The sequence below is a fragment of the Rhinatrema bivittatum genome, chromosome 3 (genome assembly GCF_901001135.1).
Source record: "Rhinatrema bivittatum chromosome 3, aRhiBiv1.1, whole genome shotgun sequence".
Taxonomy (NCBI): domain Eukaryota; kingdom Metazoa; phylum Chordata; class Amphibia; order Gymnophiona; family Rhinatrematidae; genus Rhinatrema; species Rhinatrema bivittatum.
The window spans coordinates 7690536-7708739 of record NC_042617.1 but is presented as its reverse complement, the minus strand read 5'-3'; the positions used below and the strand labels follow the sequence as shown (position 1 = coordinate 7708739).

At 43.5% G+C, this 18204-nt stretch overlaps 1 protein-coding gene and 1 non-coding gene across 4 annotated transcripts in view; both read right to left on the bottom strand.

The window, feature by feature from the left end:
• Positions 1-18204, bottom strand: part of VEGFA (vascular endothelial growth factor A) — a 59871-nt gene that overhangs the window by 9896 nt on the left and 31771 nt on the right. The window lies entirely within an intron of this gene.
• Positions 8788-8865, bottom strand: LOC115088903. Its single transcript, XR_003855977.1, has one exon. It is a non-coding gene; the product is annotated as a small nucleolar RNA SNORA17 (small nucleolar RNA).

Genomic DNA, 18204 nt, shown 5'->3' with positions numbered 1-18204 from the left:
TAAAGCTCAGGATGTGACACTGCAGTCTGGTATTCCTGTGGTAATTCTCTGGATGTGACACTGCAATCTGGTGTTCCTGTGGTAATGCTCTGGATGTGACACTGCAGGCTCGTATTCCTGTGGTAATGCTCTGGATGTGACACTACACTACAGTCTGGTATTCCTGTGGTAATGCTCTGGATGTGACACACTGCAGCCTGGTATTCCTGTGGTAATGCTCTGGATGTGACACACTGCAGCCTGGTATTCCTGTGGTAACACTCTGGATGTGGCACACTGCAGTCTGGTATTCCTGTCGTAACGCTCTGGATGTGACACACTGCAGTTTGGTATACCTGTGGTAATGCTCTGGCGGTGACACTGCAGTCTGATAATTCCTGTAGTAAAACTCAGGATGTGGCATACTGGAGTCTGGTATTCCTGTGGTAATACTTTGGATGTGGCACACTGCTGTCTGTTATTCCTGTGGTAATGCTCTGGGTGTCACACTGCAATCTGGTTTTCCTACAGTAATGCTCTGGATGTGGCAGACTGCGGTCGAATATTAATGTGGTATTAATCTGGATGTGACATTGCAGTCTGGTATTCCTGTGGTAATGCTCTGGATGTGACACTGCACTCTGGTATTCCTTTGGTGAAACTCTGTATGTGACACAATGCAGTCAGATATTCTTGTGGTAATGCTCTGGATGTGACACGCTGCAGTTCGGTATTACTATGGTAACGCTCTGGATATGACACACTGATGCCTGGTATTCTGTGGTAACGCACTGGATGTGGCACACTGTACTCCGGTAATCCTGTTGAAAAACTGGATGTGGCTCACTGCAGACTGGTATTTCTATAGTAATGCTCTGAATGTGACACTGCAGTCTGGTATTCCTGTGGTAATTCTCTGCATGTGGCACACTGCAATCTGATGTTCCTGAGGTACTTCTCTGGATGTGGAACACTACAATCTGATGTTCCTGAAGTAATGCTCTGGATGTGACACAGCAGTCTGGTATTTCTGCATTAAGGCTCTGGATGTGACACACTGCATTCTGGTATTCCTGTGGTAATGCTCTGGATGTGGCACATCGCAGTCTGGTAATCCTGTGGTAATGCTCTGGATGTGGCATACTGCAGTCTGATATTCCTGTGGTAATGCTCTAGATGTGACTCCTGCAGTTTTGTATTCCTGTAGTAACAGACTGGATATGATACACTGCAGTCTGGTATTCCTGTGTTAATGTTCTGGGTGAGACACACGGAAGTCAGGAATACAAGACTGCAGTGTATCACATCCAGAGCCTTACAAGGCTGCTATTGCTCTGATGTGACACAGTGCAGTCTGGTATTCATTTGGTAATGCTCTGGATGTGATACACCGAAGACTGGTATTCCTGTAGTAATCTTCTGGATGTGGCACCCTGCAGACTGGTATTCCTGTGGTAATGCTCTGTATGTGACACGATTCAGTTTGGTGTTCCTGAGGTAATGTTCTGTATGTGAAACACTGCAGCCTGGTGTTCCTGAGGTAATGCTTTGGTTGTGATACACACAGCAGTCTGTTATTCCTGTGGTATTGCTTTGGATGTGACACACTGCAGCCTGGTATTCCTGTGGTAACGCTCTGCATGTGGCATACTACAGGCTTGTATTCCTGTTGTAGCACTTTGCATGTGGCTTATTTTAGGCTGGTATTCCTGTGGTAATGCTTTGTATATGACCCACTGGAGGCTAGTATTCTGTGGTGATGCTCTGGATGTGACACAATTCAGTTTGGTATTCCTGTGGTAATGCTCTAGTTGTGACACACTACAGTCTGTTATTCCTGTGGTAATGCTCTGGATGTGACACACTGCAGTCTGGTATCCCTGTGGTAATGCTCTGGATGTGACACACTCCAGACTGGTGTTCCTGAGGTAATGCTTTGGATATGGCATAGTGCACTTTGGTATTCCTGTGGTATTGCTCTAGATGTGACACATTGCAGTCTGGTATTTCCCTGGCAATGCTCTGGATTTGATAAATTGCAGTCTGGTATTCTTGTGGTAGCACTCTGGATTTCGCACACTGCAGTCTGTTATTTATGTGGTAATGCACTGGATGTCATACATTGCAGACTTGTTTTCCTGTGGTAATGCTTTGGATGTGGCACATTTTGGTATTCCTGTGGTAATGCATTGGATGTGACACTGCAGTCTGGTATACCTGTGGTAATGCTCTGGATGTGACACACTGCAGTCTGGTATTCCTGTGGTAATGCTCTGGATGTGAGAGTGCAGTCTGGTATTCCTGTGGTAATGCACTGGATGTGACACACTGCAGTCTGGTATTCCTGTGGTAATGCTCTGGATGTGAGAGTGCAGTCTGGTATTCCTGTGGTAATGCACTGGATGTGACACTGCAGTCTGGTATACCTGTGGTAATGCTCTGGTTGCAACAGACTGCATTCTGTTATTCCTGTGGTAATGCTCTCAGTGTGGCACACTGCACTTTGGTATTTCTGTGCTAATGCTCTAGATGTCATACACGGCAGTGTGGTATTAATGTGGTAATGTTCTGAATGTGACACACTAATGTCTGCTATTCCTGTGATATTGCTCTAGATGTGACACATTGCAGTCTAGTATTCCCCTGGTAATGTTCTAGATGTGATAAATTGCAGTCTGGTATTCCTCTGGTAGCACTCTGGATGCAGCACACTGCTGTATAATATTCCCATGGTAGCACTCTGGGTGTGGGCACAGTGCAGTCTGGTATTTCTGTGGAAATGCTCTGGGTGTCATTTCATTGCAGTCTTGTATTACAGATATGGCACAGTTTGGTATTCCTGAGATAAAGTATTGGATGTGACACGCAATCTGGTATACCTGTGATAATGCTCTGGGTGCAGCAGACTGCAGCCTGCTATGCCTGTGGTAATGTTCTTGGTATGGCACACTGCAGTCTGGTATCCCTGTGGTAATGCTCTGGATGTGACACATTGCAGTCTGGTATTCCTGTGGTAAAGCTCTCAATGAGGCATACTGCTGTTTGCTTTTTCTGCTGTAATGCTGTGGATGTGGCACAGTCTGGTATTACTGTGGTAAATCTCTGGATGTGACACAGTGCAGACTGGTGTTCCTGTGGTAAGGCTCTAGATGTGGCAAACAAGTCTGGTATTCTTGTGGTAATGCTCAGAATTTGACACACTGCAGTCCTGTATTTCTGTGTAATGTGGTGGATGTGGCACAGCCTGGTATTCCTGTGTTAGTGCTTAAGATGTGACATACTGCAGCCTGGTATCCCTGTGGTAATGCTCTGGATGTGGAACACTGCATTCTAGTGTTCCTGTGGTAATGCTCTGGATTTTACACAATGCAGTCTGGTATTCCTGTGCTAATGTTCTGCCTGTGAAACACTGCTATCTGGCATTCCTGTAGTAAAGCTCCAGATGTGTCACACTGCAGTCTGGTATTCCTGTGGTAATGCACTGGATGTGACACACTGCAGTCTGATATTCCTGTGGTAATGCCCTGGATGTGGCACACTGCAGTCTGGTATTCCTGTGGTAATGCTTTGTATGTGGCACACTGTGGTCTGGTATTCCTGTGGTAATGCCCTGGATGTGACACACTACAGTCTGGTATTCCTGTACTAATGCTCTGCCTGTGACACACTATAGTCTGGTATTCCTGTGGTAATGCTTTGTATGTGGCACACTGTGGTCTGGTATTCCTGTGGTAATGCCCTGGATGTGACATACTGCAGTCTGGTATTCCTGTACTAATGCTCTGCCTGTGACACACTATAGTCTGGTATTCCTGTGATAAGGCTCTGGATGTGGCACACTGCAGTCTGGTATTCCTTTGGTAACACTTTGGATGTAACACACTGCAGTCTGGTATTCCTGTGCTAATGCTGTGGATATGGCACAATAAGGACTGGTATTCCTGTTGTAATGTTCTGGATTTGGCACACGGCCATCTGATATTCCTGTGGTAATCGTCTGATATGGGAGATGGCCATGTGTTATTCCTATAGCAATATTCTGGATGTGACACACTGCAGCCTGCTATTCTTTTATTAATGCTCTGGGTGTGACAGACTGCAATCAGATATTAATGTGGTAATGCTCTGGGTGTGACACACACTGCAGTGTGGTATTCTGTGGTAACGCTCTGGATGTGACACTGAGGTCTGGTATTCCTGTGATAATGCTCTGGATGTGGCTTACTTTGGGGAAGGGGGAGTCTCTTCCGAAGGGATGGTATCCACCTTAACCAGGGTGAAACCTGACTGCTGGCGCTAACCTTTAAAAAGGAGATAGAGCAGCTTTTAAACTAGAACAAGGGGGAAAGCAGACAGTCGCTCAGCAGCGCATGGTTCGGAGAGAGGTATCTTCAAAGGATACTAATGATGCATTAGAATTAGGGCATCCCGACAGTGAGGTTCCAATAATTAGAAAAATAGTCCAAGTGCCTGTAACTAAAAACTCACCTGAGCTAAAAAATTCTAACTTATCCCTATCAATTAAAAAGCAGAATGAAAATACAAACAAAAAACAAACTTTGAAATGTTTGTATGCTAATGCCAGAAGTCTAAGAAGTAAGATGGGAGAATTAGAATGTATAGCAGTGAATGATGACATAGACTTGATTGGCATCTCAGAGACATGGTGGAAGGAAGACAACCAATGGGACAGTGCTATACCGGGGTACAAATTATATCGCAATGACTGAGAGGAGCACCAGGGAGGAGGTGTGGCGCTTTATGTCCGAGATGGCATAGAGTCCAACAGGATAAACATCCTGCATGAGACTAAATACAAAATTGAATCTTTATGGGTAGAAATCCCTTGTGTGTCAGGGAAGACTACAGTGATAGGGGTATACTACCGTCCACCTGGCCAAGATGGTGAGACTGACAGTGAAATGCTAAGAGAAATTAGGGAAGCTAACCAAATCGGTAGTGCAGTAATAATGGGAGACTTCAATTACCCCAATATTGACTGGGTAAATGTATCATTGGGTCACGCTAGAGAGATAAAGTTCCTGGATGGAATAAATGATAGCTTTATGGAGCATTTGGTTCAGGAACCGAAGAGAGAGGGAGCAATTTTAGATCTAATTCTCAGTGCAGCACAGGACTTGGTGAGAGAGGTAATGGTGGTGGGGCAGCTTGGCAATAGTGATCATAATATGATCAGATTTGATTTAATGACAGGAAGGGGGACAGTGTGCAAATCCAAGGCTCTCGTGCTAAACTTTCAAAAGGGAAGCTTTGATAAAATGAGAAAAATAGTTAGAAAAAAACTGAAAGGAGCAGCTACAAAAGTAAAAAGTGTGCAAGAGGCGTGGTCATTGTTAAAAAAATACCATCCTAGAAGCACAATCCAGATGTATTCCACACATTAAGAAAGGTGGAAAGAAGGCAAAACGATTACCGGCATGGTTAAAAGGGGAGGTGAAAGAAGCTCTTTTAGCCAAAAGATCTTCATTCAAAAATTGGAAGAAAATAGGATAAAGCATAAACGTTGACAAGTTAAATGTAAGACATTGATAAGACAGGCTAAGAAAGAATTTGAAAAGAAGTTGGCCGTAGAAGCAAAAACTCACAGTAAAAACTTTTTAAAATATATCCGAAGCAGAAAGCCTGTGAGGGAGTCAGTTGGACCGTTAGATGATCGAGGGGTTAAAGGGGCACTTAGAGAAGATAAAGCCATCGGGGAAAGATTAAATGATTTCTTTGCTTCGGTGTTTACTGAAGAGGATGTTGGGGAGGTACCCTTACTGGAGAAGGTTTTCATGGTTTCAGATGGACTGAACCAAATCACGGTGAACCTAGAAGATGTGGTAGACCTGATTGACAAACTGAAGAGTAGTAAATCACCTGGACCGGATGGTATACACCCCAGAGTTCTGAAGGAACTAAAAAATGAAATTTCAGACCTATTAGTAAAAATTTTTAACCTATCATTAAAATCATCCATTGTACCTGAAGACTGGAGGATAGCAAATGTAACTCCAATATTTAAAAAGGGCTCCAGGGGCGATCCGGGAAACTACAGACCGGTTAACCTGACTTCAGTGCCAGAAAAAATAGTGGAAAGTGTTCTAAACATCAAAATCACAGAACATATAGAAAGACTTGGTTTAATGGAACAAAGTCAGTGTGGCTTTATCCAGGGCAAGTCTTGCCTCACAAATCTGCTTCACTTTTTTGAAGGAGTTAATAAACATGTGGATAAAGGTGAACCTGTAGATATAGTGTACTTGGCTATGTCCTTTCGTGGATTACAAACTGGCTAAAAGACAGGAAACAGAGAGTAGGATTAAATGGACAACTTTCTCAGTGGAAGGGAGTGGGCAGTGGAGTGCCTCAGGGATCTGTATTGGGCCCCTTACTTTTCAATATATTTATAAATGATCTGTAAAGAAATACGACAAGTGAGGTAATCAAATTTGTAGATGATACAAAATTGTTCAAAGTAGTTAAATCACAAGCAGATTGTAATAAATTGCAGGAAGACCTTGTGAGGCTGGAAAATTGGGCATCAAAATGGCAGATGAAATTTAACGTGGACAAGTGCAAGGTGATGCATATAGGGAAAAATAACCCATGCTATAGTTACACAATGTTAGGTTCCATATTAGGTACTACTACCCAAGAAAGAGATCTAGGCGTCATGGTGGATAACACATTGAACTCGTCGGTTCAGTGTACTGCCGCAGTCAAAAAAGCAAACAGAATGTTGGGAATTATCAGAAAGGGAATGGTGAATAAAACGGAAAATGTCATAATGCCTCTGTATCGCTCCATGGTGAGACCGCACCTTGAATACTGTGTACAATTCTGGTCGCCGCATCTCAAAAAGGATATAATTGCAATGGAGAAGGTACAGAGAAGGGCGACCAAAATGATAAAGGGAATGGAACAGCTCCCCTATGAGGAAAGACTAAAGAGGTTAGGACTTTTCAGCTTGGAGAAGAGACGGCTGAGGGGGGGGGGGATATGATAGAGGTGTTTAAAATCATGAGAGGTCTAGAACGGGTAGATGTGAATCGGTTTTTTACTCTTTCGGATAATAGAAAGACTAGGGGGCACTCCATGAAGTTAGCATGTGGCACATTTAAAACTAATCGGAGAAAGTTCTTCTTCACTCAACGCACAAATAAACTCTGTATTGTTGCCAGAAGATGTGGTTAGTGCAGTTAGTATAGCTGTGTTTAAAAAAAGGATTGCATACGTTCTTGGAGGAGAAGTCCATTACCTGCTATTAATTAAGTTGACTTAGATAATAACCACCACTATTACTAGCAACGGTAACATGGAATAGACTTAGTTTTTGGGTACTTGCCAGGTTCTTATGGCCTGGATTGGCCACTGTTGGAAACAGGATGCTGGGCTTGATGGGCCCTTGGTCTGACCCAGTATGGCATGTTCTTATGGTATCCCTGTGGTAATGCTCTAGATGTGACACTATGATCTTTTATCTCTGTGGTAATGCTCTAATTGTGACACTGCAGTCTGATATTCTTATTGTAAGACTCTGGATATGATACACTGTAGTTTCGTATTCCTTTGGTAACGCTCTTGATGTGACACTGAAGTCTAGTATTCTTGTGGTAATGCTCTGCATGAGACTTATTTCAGTCTGGTATTCCTGTTTTAATCCTCTAGATGTGACATATTGCAGTCTAGTATTCCTGTGGTAATGCTCTGTATGTGGCACACTGCAATCTGATATTCCTTTGACAATGCTCTGGATGTGTCACAATGCAGTCTGATATTCTAGTGGTAAAGCTCTCAATGAGGCATACTGCTGTTGGCTTTTTCCTGTGGATGTGGCACAGTCTGGCATTCCTTTGGTAAATCTCTGGATGTGACACACTGCAGACTGGTGTTCCTGTGGTAAGGCTCTAGATGTGGCAAACGAGTCTGGTATTCTTGTGGTAATGCTCAGGATTTGGCACACTGCAGCCTGGTATTCCTGTGGTAATGCTCTAATTGTGACACTGCAGTCTGATATTCTTATTGTAAGGCTCTGGATATGATACACTGCAGTTTCATATTCCTGTGGTAACGCTCTGGATGAGACACTGAAGTCTAGTATTCTTGTGGTAATGCTCTGCATGTGACTTATTTCAGTCTGGTATTCCTGTTTTAATCCTCTAGATGTGACATATTGAAGTCTAGTATTCCTGTGGTAATGCTCTGTATGTGGCACACTGCAATCTGATATTCCTTTGACAATGCTCTGGATGTGACACACTGCAATCTGATGTTCATGTGTTAATGTTCTGGATGTGACACACGGGAGTCTGGTTTTCCTATGGTAATGCTCTGCTTATGATACAAGGCAGTCTGGGTTTCCTGTGGTAATGCTCTGGATGTGACACACTGCAGACTGGTATTATTGTGGTAACACTCTGGATGTGACACACTACAGTCTAGTATTCATTTGATAATGCTCTGGATGTCACACTGCAATCTGATGTTCATGTGGTAACGCTCTGGATGTGGCACAATGCAGTCTGGTATTCCTGTGGTAATGCTCTGGCTGTGACTTACTGCAGTGTGGTATTATTGTGGTAACACTCTGGATGTGACACACTGCAGTTTGGTATTCCTTTGGTAACGCTCTGGATGTGACACACTGCTGTCTGGTATTCCTGTGGTAATGCTCTGGATGTGACTTACTGCAGTCTGCTATTCCTTTGGTAATGCTCTGGATGTGACACACTGCTGTCTGGTATTCCTGTGGTAACGCTCTGGATGTTGCACACTGTAGTCTGGTATGCCTGTGGTAATGCTCTAGATGTGAAACTATAGTCTTTTATCTCTGTGGTAATGCTCTAAATGTGACACTGCAGTCACTTTTAGAGCATTACCACAAAAAAGATATAGTTGCGATGGAGAAGGTACAGAGAAGGGCAACCAAAATGATAAAGGGGATGGAACAGCTCCCCTATGAGGAAAGGCTGAAGAGGTTAGGGCTGTTCAGTTGGAGAAGAGACGGCTGAGGGGGGATATGATAGAGGTGTTTAAGATCATGAGAGGTCTTGAACAAATAGATGTGACTCGGTTATTTACACTTTCGAATAATAGAAGGACTAGGGGGCATTCCATGAAGTTAGCAAGTAGCACATTTATTTATTTATTTTATTTATTTAAAGCTTTTTATATACCGGCATTTGTAGGACACATCATGTCAGTTTACAGGTAACTGTGAAAGAAAATTACAATGAACGATGATAAAAGGTTAGCTAGATAACACACGAAAGTACAGTTTTATAGAAGGTCAACGAGCATAACAAAACTTGGTTGAACTATTTGGATTTTTAGACAATCAAAAATTAAACATATGAACTTATGTACAGTTAAAGGCAAAGGCAAATGTGGGCTGAGAGGGAGGGGGCAGAGGAGGGAACTAGAGCGGGGGTGGGGTGGGGATGTGGGGCGGAGAGGGAGCTAGAGTGATTCAGAGGAAATCACTGGCTGGAAGGGAAGGGGCAGGGGAGGGGGCACTGGGTGTGGGGCGGTGGAAATCACTGACTAGGATTGAGAGGAGTCGGGGTAGGTCTGTTTAAATAGCCAAGTCTTGATTCCTTTTTTGAAATGGCTCAGGGATGGCTCTAAACGGAGCTCAGCGGGAAGGGACTTCCAGAGAGTGGGGCCAGCAATGGAGAAGGCTCTTTCTCTGGTGCTTGTGAGGTGAGCAATTTGGAGTGAAGGGGTGTGAAGGGTACCTGCAAGGGAGTTTCTTGTGGGGCGGTTGGCTTGACGGAAGTGTGGCATATCTTCGAGCCAGGGGGAATTGTTTTTGTATAATGTGTTATGAAGGATGGTGAGTGTTTTGTATTGAGAACGGAAGGTAATAGGGAGCCAGTGGAGATCTTGTGATATGGGAGTGATATGATCCGTTTTTCTTGTGTTTGTTAAGATTCTAGCCATGGCATTTTGTAGGATTTGAAGGGGTTTGATAGTGGAGGCCGGGAGGCCTATGAGGAGTGAGTTGCAATAGTCGAGTTTTGATAGGATGGTAGTTTGCAAAACAGTGTGGAAGTCATGGGCGTGGAGGAGAGATTTCAGTTTTTTGAGAATTTGGAGTTTGTAGAAACCCCCTTTTAGAAGTGATTTGATGTGGGATTTGAAACTTAGTTGATTGTATAGGGAGACTCCTAGGTCTCTAACAGCGGGCGGTAGTGTGTGAGTTTGTGAGGTGATTTGAGTCATTTGGTGGATAGTATCGATCGGTTGATTTGTTAGTATGAGGATTTCAGTTTTTGAGGCATTGAGTGCAAGGTGGAGATTGGAAAGGAGGGAGTTGATAGATAAAAGGCATGTTTCCCAGAATTGCAGAGTTTCTTTGAGGGATTTCTGAATGGGGATAAGTATTTGTACATCGTCTGCATATAAGAAGAATGTCAGTCTTAGATTTGAGAGTAAGTGGCAGAGTGGGAGTAGATATATGTTGAAGAGGGTGGAAGATAGAGAGGAGCCCTGGGGTACGCCTTGTGTGAGGGGAATGTGTGCAGATTCGAATTTATCGATCTTAACTAAGTACTTTCTGTGGTCAAGGTATGAGGAGAACCAGGATAGGGCTGTGTCTGAGATGCCTATCTCTGCCAAACGTGATATTAGGATTTGGTGGTTAACCGTATCGAATGCTGCTGAAATATCTAAGAGAGCAAGTATGTAAGATTGGCCGTGGTCCATGCCTTTGAGGATGGTATCTGTTATTGCAAGTAGTAGTTTTTCAGTGCTTCGGTCTTTACGAAAGCCATATTGGGCGGGGTGTAAGATATTGTTGTCCTCTAGGAAATCGGTGAGTTGTGTGTTGACCACTTTCTCCAGGATTTTGGATATATTTATTTATTTATTTATTTATTTTTAATTTTTATAGACCGAAGTTCTTGTAGGAACTACAAATCAATCCGGTTTACATACAACTTTTAAATGCCCAAAAAGAGTAGTGGGCTTTACATAGAACAGTTGATCAATAAAACAGGTAACAATAGAACTAACAATAAATTATGGAACAAATAGAATAGATGACCAATTAAACATAGTAATGTAGTAATAAATATTATATAGAAAAAAAAAAAAAATATATATATATATAAAAGAGATAGAGTAAATGGAGTGTGAGTAAAGTATAAATACAAAGATGAAAGAGCTCAAAAATTAAGGTACAGTTGAAAAAAATTGTAATAGGAAAAAACAGTGAGATAACCCATGATTTGGGTTAAAAGACTTGATTAGGTAGCATTAGATATCTGGGAAGGCTTGACGGAAAAGCCATGTTTTTAGCTTTTTTTTGAACTCCTGATGACTTGGTTCTAGTCTTAGATCTGGGGGGAGCGCATTCCATTGGTGGGGGCCTCCTGAAGATAGTGCTCTTTTGCTCAGTGATGATTTTACCTGAGGGGCTTGCAATGTGCCTTTGTATGCGCTTCTAATTGGTCTGGATGAAGTATGAGGTTGGAGTTGGGTGCTTAATATGATCGGAGCAAGATTGTATGTTGCTTTGTGAATAATTGTGAGCACTTTATAGAGGATCCTGTGGTTAATAGGAAGCCAATGTAGGTTACGAAGGATTGGAGTGATGTGATCTCTTTTATTAGAGTTTGTAAGTATTCTGGCAGCGGCGTTTTGAACCATTTGTAAGGGTTTGATGGTATTTGAGGGTAGACCGAGAAGGAGGGAGTTGCAATAATCGAGCTTAGATAGTATGATGGATTGAAGTACTAGCCGGAAGTCAGAGAAGTGAAGGAGGGGTTTTAGCTTTCTGAGGACTTGCAGTTTGTAAAAGCAGTCCTTTGCGGTATTGTTTACAAACTTTTTTAGGTTTAGATTGTTGTCTAGCCAGGCTCCAAGATCCCTGACGTCTGGTGAGAACTTGCTAATTGAGTTTGGGTGAGAGGAGCTTGAAGAGATGGTGAGGGGATCTTGGGAGATAATGAGCATTTCGGTTTTGTTGGCATTCAATACTAAATTGAGGCTTGAGAGTAAGTCTTTAATTGGCTGTAGACAGTCATTCCAGTAGCTGATCGTTTTTTGAAGGGATTCTGAAATAGGGATAAGGATTTGGATGTCATCTGCGTAGAGGTAATGGATAAGCTTGAGGTTTGAGAGCAGGTGGCAAAGAGGGAGGAGATAGATATTGAAGAGGGTGGGTGAGAGTGAAGATCCTTGAGGGACTCCTTGATCTGAAAGAACTGGAAGCGATTCCTTGTTGTTTATCCTGACTTTATAGAATCTGTTGCTTAGGAAGGACTGAAACCAGCTGAGAGCTGAGCCTTTGATACCTATGTTGGCTAGTTGGTCTATAAGTATGGTGTGTTTTACCGTATCAAAGGCAGCGGATAGATCTAGAAGAATAAGGAGGTAGGATTGTTTTTTCTCTAGGTTGACTAGGATTGTGTCCGTAAGTGATAGTAAGAGAGATTCGGTGTTTAAGAGTTTTCGGAATCCGTATTGTGCCGGAGACAGAATGTTATGATTTTCCAGATATTCTGACAGTTGTTTGTTAACAGTTTTCTCCATTAATTTGGCTATGAGAGGTAGGTTTGCGATTGGTCGAAAGTTCGCTGGGTCTGATGGAGAGGCGTTTGGTTTTTTTAGTAGTGGTTTGAGAATGGCCAATTTTAACTGGTTGGGGACTTGGCCTTGAGAGAGTGATGTGTTAATTATATCAGAAATTGGTTTTGAGATTGTGTTTGGTATGGAGATGAGCAGGTTTGTTGGTAATGGATCCGATGGGTGGGATGATGGTTTGATTTTCTTGAGGGTAATTTCTATCTCCAGTGAAGAGGTAGGTTCAAAAGAAACAAGACTAACGTTTTGTTGAGGTGGGGATATGAGATGGTAGGTTGGGGGAATATTGTTGGTTGTGAGAGAGTAGGTGAGGTTGGTGATTTTTGTCTTGAAATAATTGGCGAGTTCGTTGGCTTTACTGAGTGCTTGGTGGTCTGGGATGGAGGGAGGAGATGGTTTAGTTAATGAGGAGACGTATGAGAAAAGTGCCTTTGAGTCAAAAATGAAGTTGTGAATTTTTTTGCATAAAAGTCTTTCTTTGTCCTGAGTATAGCGTTCCTGTAAGTGTTGAGGAGGGATTTGTATATTGCGTGTGTCGTAGTGGTGGGGTTTTTTCTCCAGCATTGTTCTTTGTTCCTTAGTGTTTGCTTGAGAGATTTAAGTTCCGGGGTAAACCAGGGTTTTCTGTTGTCTGATGTGGGATGTATGGTTTTGGTTGACGTTGGGCAGATTTGATCTGCAATTTTATTATTGAGATTGATCCATGAGGTAGTTGCTGTGGTTGCGTCTGTGAAATCTAATTGATTTAGTGATTCTGATATCTTTTCATTAAGGAGATCTAGCGAACATGGTTTCCTGAAATGGATGGTGGATTTGGTAGAGTCTTTAGGTGGTGGGTTGTTGATCTTAAGTGTTGTGTAGATGACCCTATGGTCTGACCAGGGAACTGGTGAGCACGTGGGGTTAGAGTGGATGGTAAAGCTGTTGTTAATGAAGATGAGGTCCAGTGTATGGCCTGCCTTGTGGGTGGGACTATTGACGATTTGAGTAAAACCCAAGTGACTGAGTGATGAGAGGACTGTTATGCAGTTGATGGATTGTGGGGAAGCGTCCACATGCAAATTAAAGTCTCCCAGTATTATAGCGGGTTTGTCAGCGTTAATGTGTTTGGCTACAAGCTCGATAAGGAGAGAGGGATTCGATTCCAAGTTCCCTGGTGGGGCGTAGACGAGAGCCACTTGGATTTGTTCAGATTTGAAGAGGGAGAATTCCAGTTTAGAGGATGTGTTTGTATATTGTAAAGATATGTTTAGACCTTTTTTTACTGCCAGAAGGAGCCCTCCACCCCTTTTTCTGGGTCTGGGGACTGAGAAGAGGTCATAAGATTGTATGGGAAGCTGATTTGTTAGTACGGTATCTGTCTGTTTTAGCCATGTCTCTGTGATGGCACAGATATCTGGGTTGACTTCTATAAGATAATCATTGAGGATGTGCGTTTTCTTGGAGAGAGACTGAGCGTTGAATAGGGTTAGAGTAAATAGTGAGAATCCTAGGATTTGTGTAATTGGTGATATCATTATTGGGATAAGCCTTTGTTGTCGTACAATGTGCTGATATGTAGGTTTTGTGTGTGATCTGAGTTTGTTCCAGATTGTGGGTATAGAGTAGCTATGCATCTTTGTGGTGTAATTGACTGGGGTTGCAGCGAGAGAAGTTGCTCTAGTGCTGTAATAGCTGGAGAGACTGATTGCTGGATTGGCTGAATGCTGGAGTGTCTGGATGAAAGTAGAAGAGGCTAGAGGCTGGAGAGTCTGGGTAGTTGTTGGAGAGGCTGGAGGAATGCTGGTGCGGCTGGATGCTGGGTGGTGAGTCTGTGTGCTGGAGAGTCTGGTTGAGGATGAGTGCTGGAGGAATGCTGGTGCGGCTGGAATCTGGCTGGATGCTGGAATGCTGGTGCGGCTGGATGCTGGCTGGATGCTGGAATGCTGGTTCGGCTGGATGCTGGCTGGATGCTGGAATGCTGGCTGGATGCTGGAATGCTTGTAGTTTGCAGGGTCAGTTTGGTCGAGGGTGGGTTTCTTTAGTAGTGGCTTCACGATAGCAAGTTTAAGTGGGTCAGGGACTTTCCCGGAGGTGAGGGTGCAGTTTATTATGTCTGCTAAAGGTTTTGCAATGGCAGATGGAATGGTGAGGAGAGTTTTTGATGGGATGGTGTCTGCGATGTGGGTGGCTGGTCTCATCTTTTTTAAGATGGATTCGACTTCCTTCATGGTGGTGAGATCAAGGGAACCAAGGTTGACTTTGTTGTTAATAGGAAGTGGGTCGATGGGGGCGGGATTGGAGGGAAGTCGAATTAGAATTTTGGAGATTTTGTTCTTAAAACATAGAAATGACGGCAGAAGAAGACCAAACGGCCCATCCAGTCTGCCCAGCAAGCTACGCACTTTATCCATTTTTTTTTTTCCCTTTTTCTCTCTCCCACCTTTTACTATTGGCTTCCAGTACCCTCCAGCCCTAATTCCCCTCCACCCCACCACCAATTTAGAGAGCAGTGCCGTATGTTCTTAAAGTAATCTGCTAGTTTATCGCATTTCTCTATGCTATTTTCTTCTTGGGGGGAAGGAGAGGGTGACTTTGTGAGTTCTGCAACAAAGGAGAATAGGGCGTTTGGATTGAATGTGTAGCTATGAAATTTTGCTGCGCAGAAGTCACGTTTGGCATGGAGTGTTGCTTATCGGTATATATGTAAGGTATGCTTGTAGGCCGCTTTGTGAGCGGGTGTGGGTTGTTTGCGCCAGGAGCGTTCTTTGGATCTAAGATCTTGTTTTAATTTTCTTAGTTCATTGGTGTACCATGGTTTTCTTTCTGTTTGTGTAGGGGTTAATACTTTGTGGATAGTGGGGCAAATGTCATTGGCTATGTTGGTGGTAAGCTTATCCCATGAAAGTAGAGCGGTATCTGGGTTAGTAAGGTTGAGGTTCTCACTTACTTTGTTGAATGCTAGGGAGAGTTCCTCTGAAGAACATGATTTACGGAAGGAGATTGTTTTTTTATGTGAGACTAATTGGAGAAAATTCTTTTTCACTCAACGCACAATAAAGCTCTGGAATTTGTTGCCAGAGGATGTGGTTAGTGTAGCTGGGTTCAAAAAAGGTTTGGATAAGTTCTTGGAAGAGAAGTCCATTAATGGCTATTAATCAATTATACTTAGGGAATAGCCACTGCTATTAATTGCATCAGTAGCATGGGATCTTCTTAGTGTTTGGGTAATTGCCAGGTTCTTGTGGCCTGGTTTTGGCCTCTGTTGGAAACAGGATGCTGGGCTTGATGGACCCTTGGTCTGACCCAGCATGGCAATTTCTTATGTTCTTATTGTAAGGCTCTGGATATGATACACTGCAGTTTGGTATTCCTGTGGTAACGCTCTGGATGTGGCACAATGCAGTCTGGTATCCCTGTGGTAATGCTCTGGCTGTGACTTACTGCAGTCTGGTATTCTTGTGGTAATGCTGTAGATTGCCAAAGAAGTAAAGAGAGGTGACAAAACATTTTTCAGATACATCAGTGAAAGGAGAAAAGTTCAAAGTGGTATACTGAAATTGAAAGGTGAAAAGGATCAATGTGTGGAGGGAGACGAAGAAATGGCAGAAATATTAAACGAATACTTCAGTTCTGTGTTCACTAAAGAGGACCCTGGAGAAGGACTGTCGCTAGTTAACAAGAAACTGGGGGGGAGTGGAGTAGATGTAACTTCATTTACAGTAGAGAATGTATGTGAAGAGCTGGGGAAACTGAAAGTGGACAAAGCCATGAGGCCTGATGAGGTTCATCCCAGGATACTGAGGGAGCTCAGAGATGTGCTGGCAGGTCCGCTGTGTGACCTGTTCAATAAATCCCTAGCAACGGGAGTGGTGCCGAGTGATTGGAGAAGAGCAGTGGTGGTCCCGCGTCACAAGAGTAGGAACAGAAAGGAGGCTGGTAACTACAGTCCGGTTAGCCTCACCTCGGTTGTGGGAAAAGTAATGGAGTCGCTGTTGAAAGAAAGAATAGTGAACTATCTACAGTCGGGAGAATTGCTGGACCAGAGGCAGCAAGGATTCACCAGGGGAAGATCCTGTCAGACAAATCTGATTGACTTTTTGACTGGGTAACCAAGGAATTGGATCGAGAAAGAGCGCTCGATGTCACTACTTGGACTTCAGCAAAGCTTTTGACACAGTCCTGCACAGAAGACTGGTGAATAAAATGAGAATCTTAGGAGTGAGTGCCAAGGTGGTGGCCTGGATTGCAAACTGGTTCACGGACAGAAGACAATATGTAGTGGTGAATGGAACTTACTCTGAAGAGAGAGCTGTGTTGAGCGGAGTGCCTCAGGGATCGGTGCTGGGACCGGTCCTGTTCAATATCTTTGTGAGCGACATTGCGGATGGGATAGAAGGTAAGGCTTGTCTTTTTGCGGATGACACTAAGATCTGCAACAGAGTGGGCACGCCGTAAGGAGTGGAGAGAATGAGACGGGATTTAAGGAAACTGGAAGAGTGGTCGAAGATATGGCAGCTGAAATTCAACACCAAGAAGTGCAGAGTCGTGCATATGGGGTGTGGAAATCCGAAAGAACTGTAGTCGATGGGGGGGTGAAGGGCTGATGTGCACAGAGCAGGACAGAGACCTTGGGGTGTTAGTGTATAATGATCTGAAGTCAGCGAAACAATGTGACAAGGCGATAGCTAAAACCAGAAGAATGCTGGGCTGCAAAGAGAGAGGAAAATCGAGTAAGAAAAGGCATGTGATCCAAAGACAACGACAAACCTTTTCCGTTGCAAAAAAATCAGCAGAACCAGGGGTCACGATTTAAAATTCCAGGGAGGAAGACTCAGAACCAATGTCAGGAAGTATTTCTTCACAGAGAGGTGGTGGATGCCTGGAACGCCCTTCCAGAGGAAGTGGTGAAGACCAAAACTGTGAAGGATTTCAAAGAGGCGTGGGATAAACACTGTGGATCCATAAAGTCTAGAGGATGTGAATGAAGTGAAGAGGCATGGGGGTGGCTTGCGGGAATGAAGGCTGCTGCCTGGAGATTAATATCCTAATTCAATAAACATACACACGGTTAATGCGACTCCAACATTGCTCTATGCTTCAACAGCAAGAGGAAATGTGAAAAAAAAGGATTTGCATCCACAAAAAAGCAAGGGAGTAGCTTGCTTGATACGGCGGTTACTACCCCAAACCAAATAAGCCTGATACTTCACTTTCAATAATATCCAGCACAGTTCTCTGCTTCAACGGCAGGGGGAATGATGAAAAGATCTCTGCTTCAATGGCAGGGGGAATGATGAAAAGATGATTTATATTTGGACAACAACCAACAAGGACTGAATTGCACAGGCTGGATAAACATGCGTGGGAGTAACTTGCTATGACGGCGGTTACTACCCCTAAAAAGCTAGATACTTCACTTAGATGCAGCTCTAGCACTGCTAACTACATCGATGGCGGGGTGGAAGGGAAATGGATCGATGGCGGGGTGGAAGGGAAATAGATCGATGGCAGGGGTGGAAGGGAAATAGAACAAAAAAGTCACTTACAAGGGACAAGAGTAACAGATAAGTATGGGGGAAAAAAGTGAAAGCTTGCTGGACAGACTGGATGGACCGTTTGGTCTTCTGCCATCATTTCTATGTTTCTACGTGT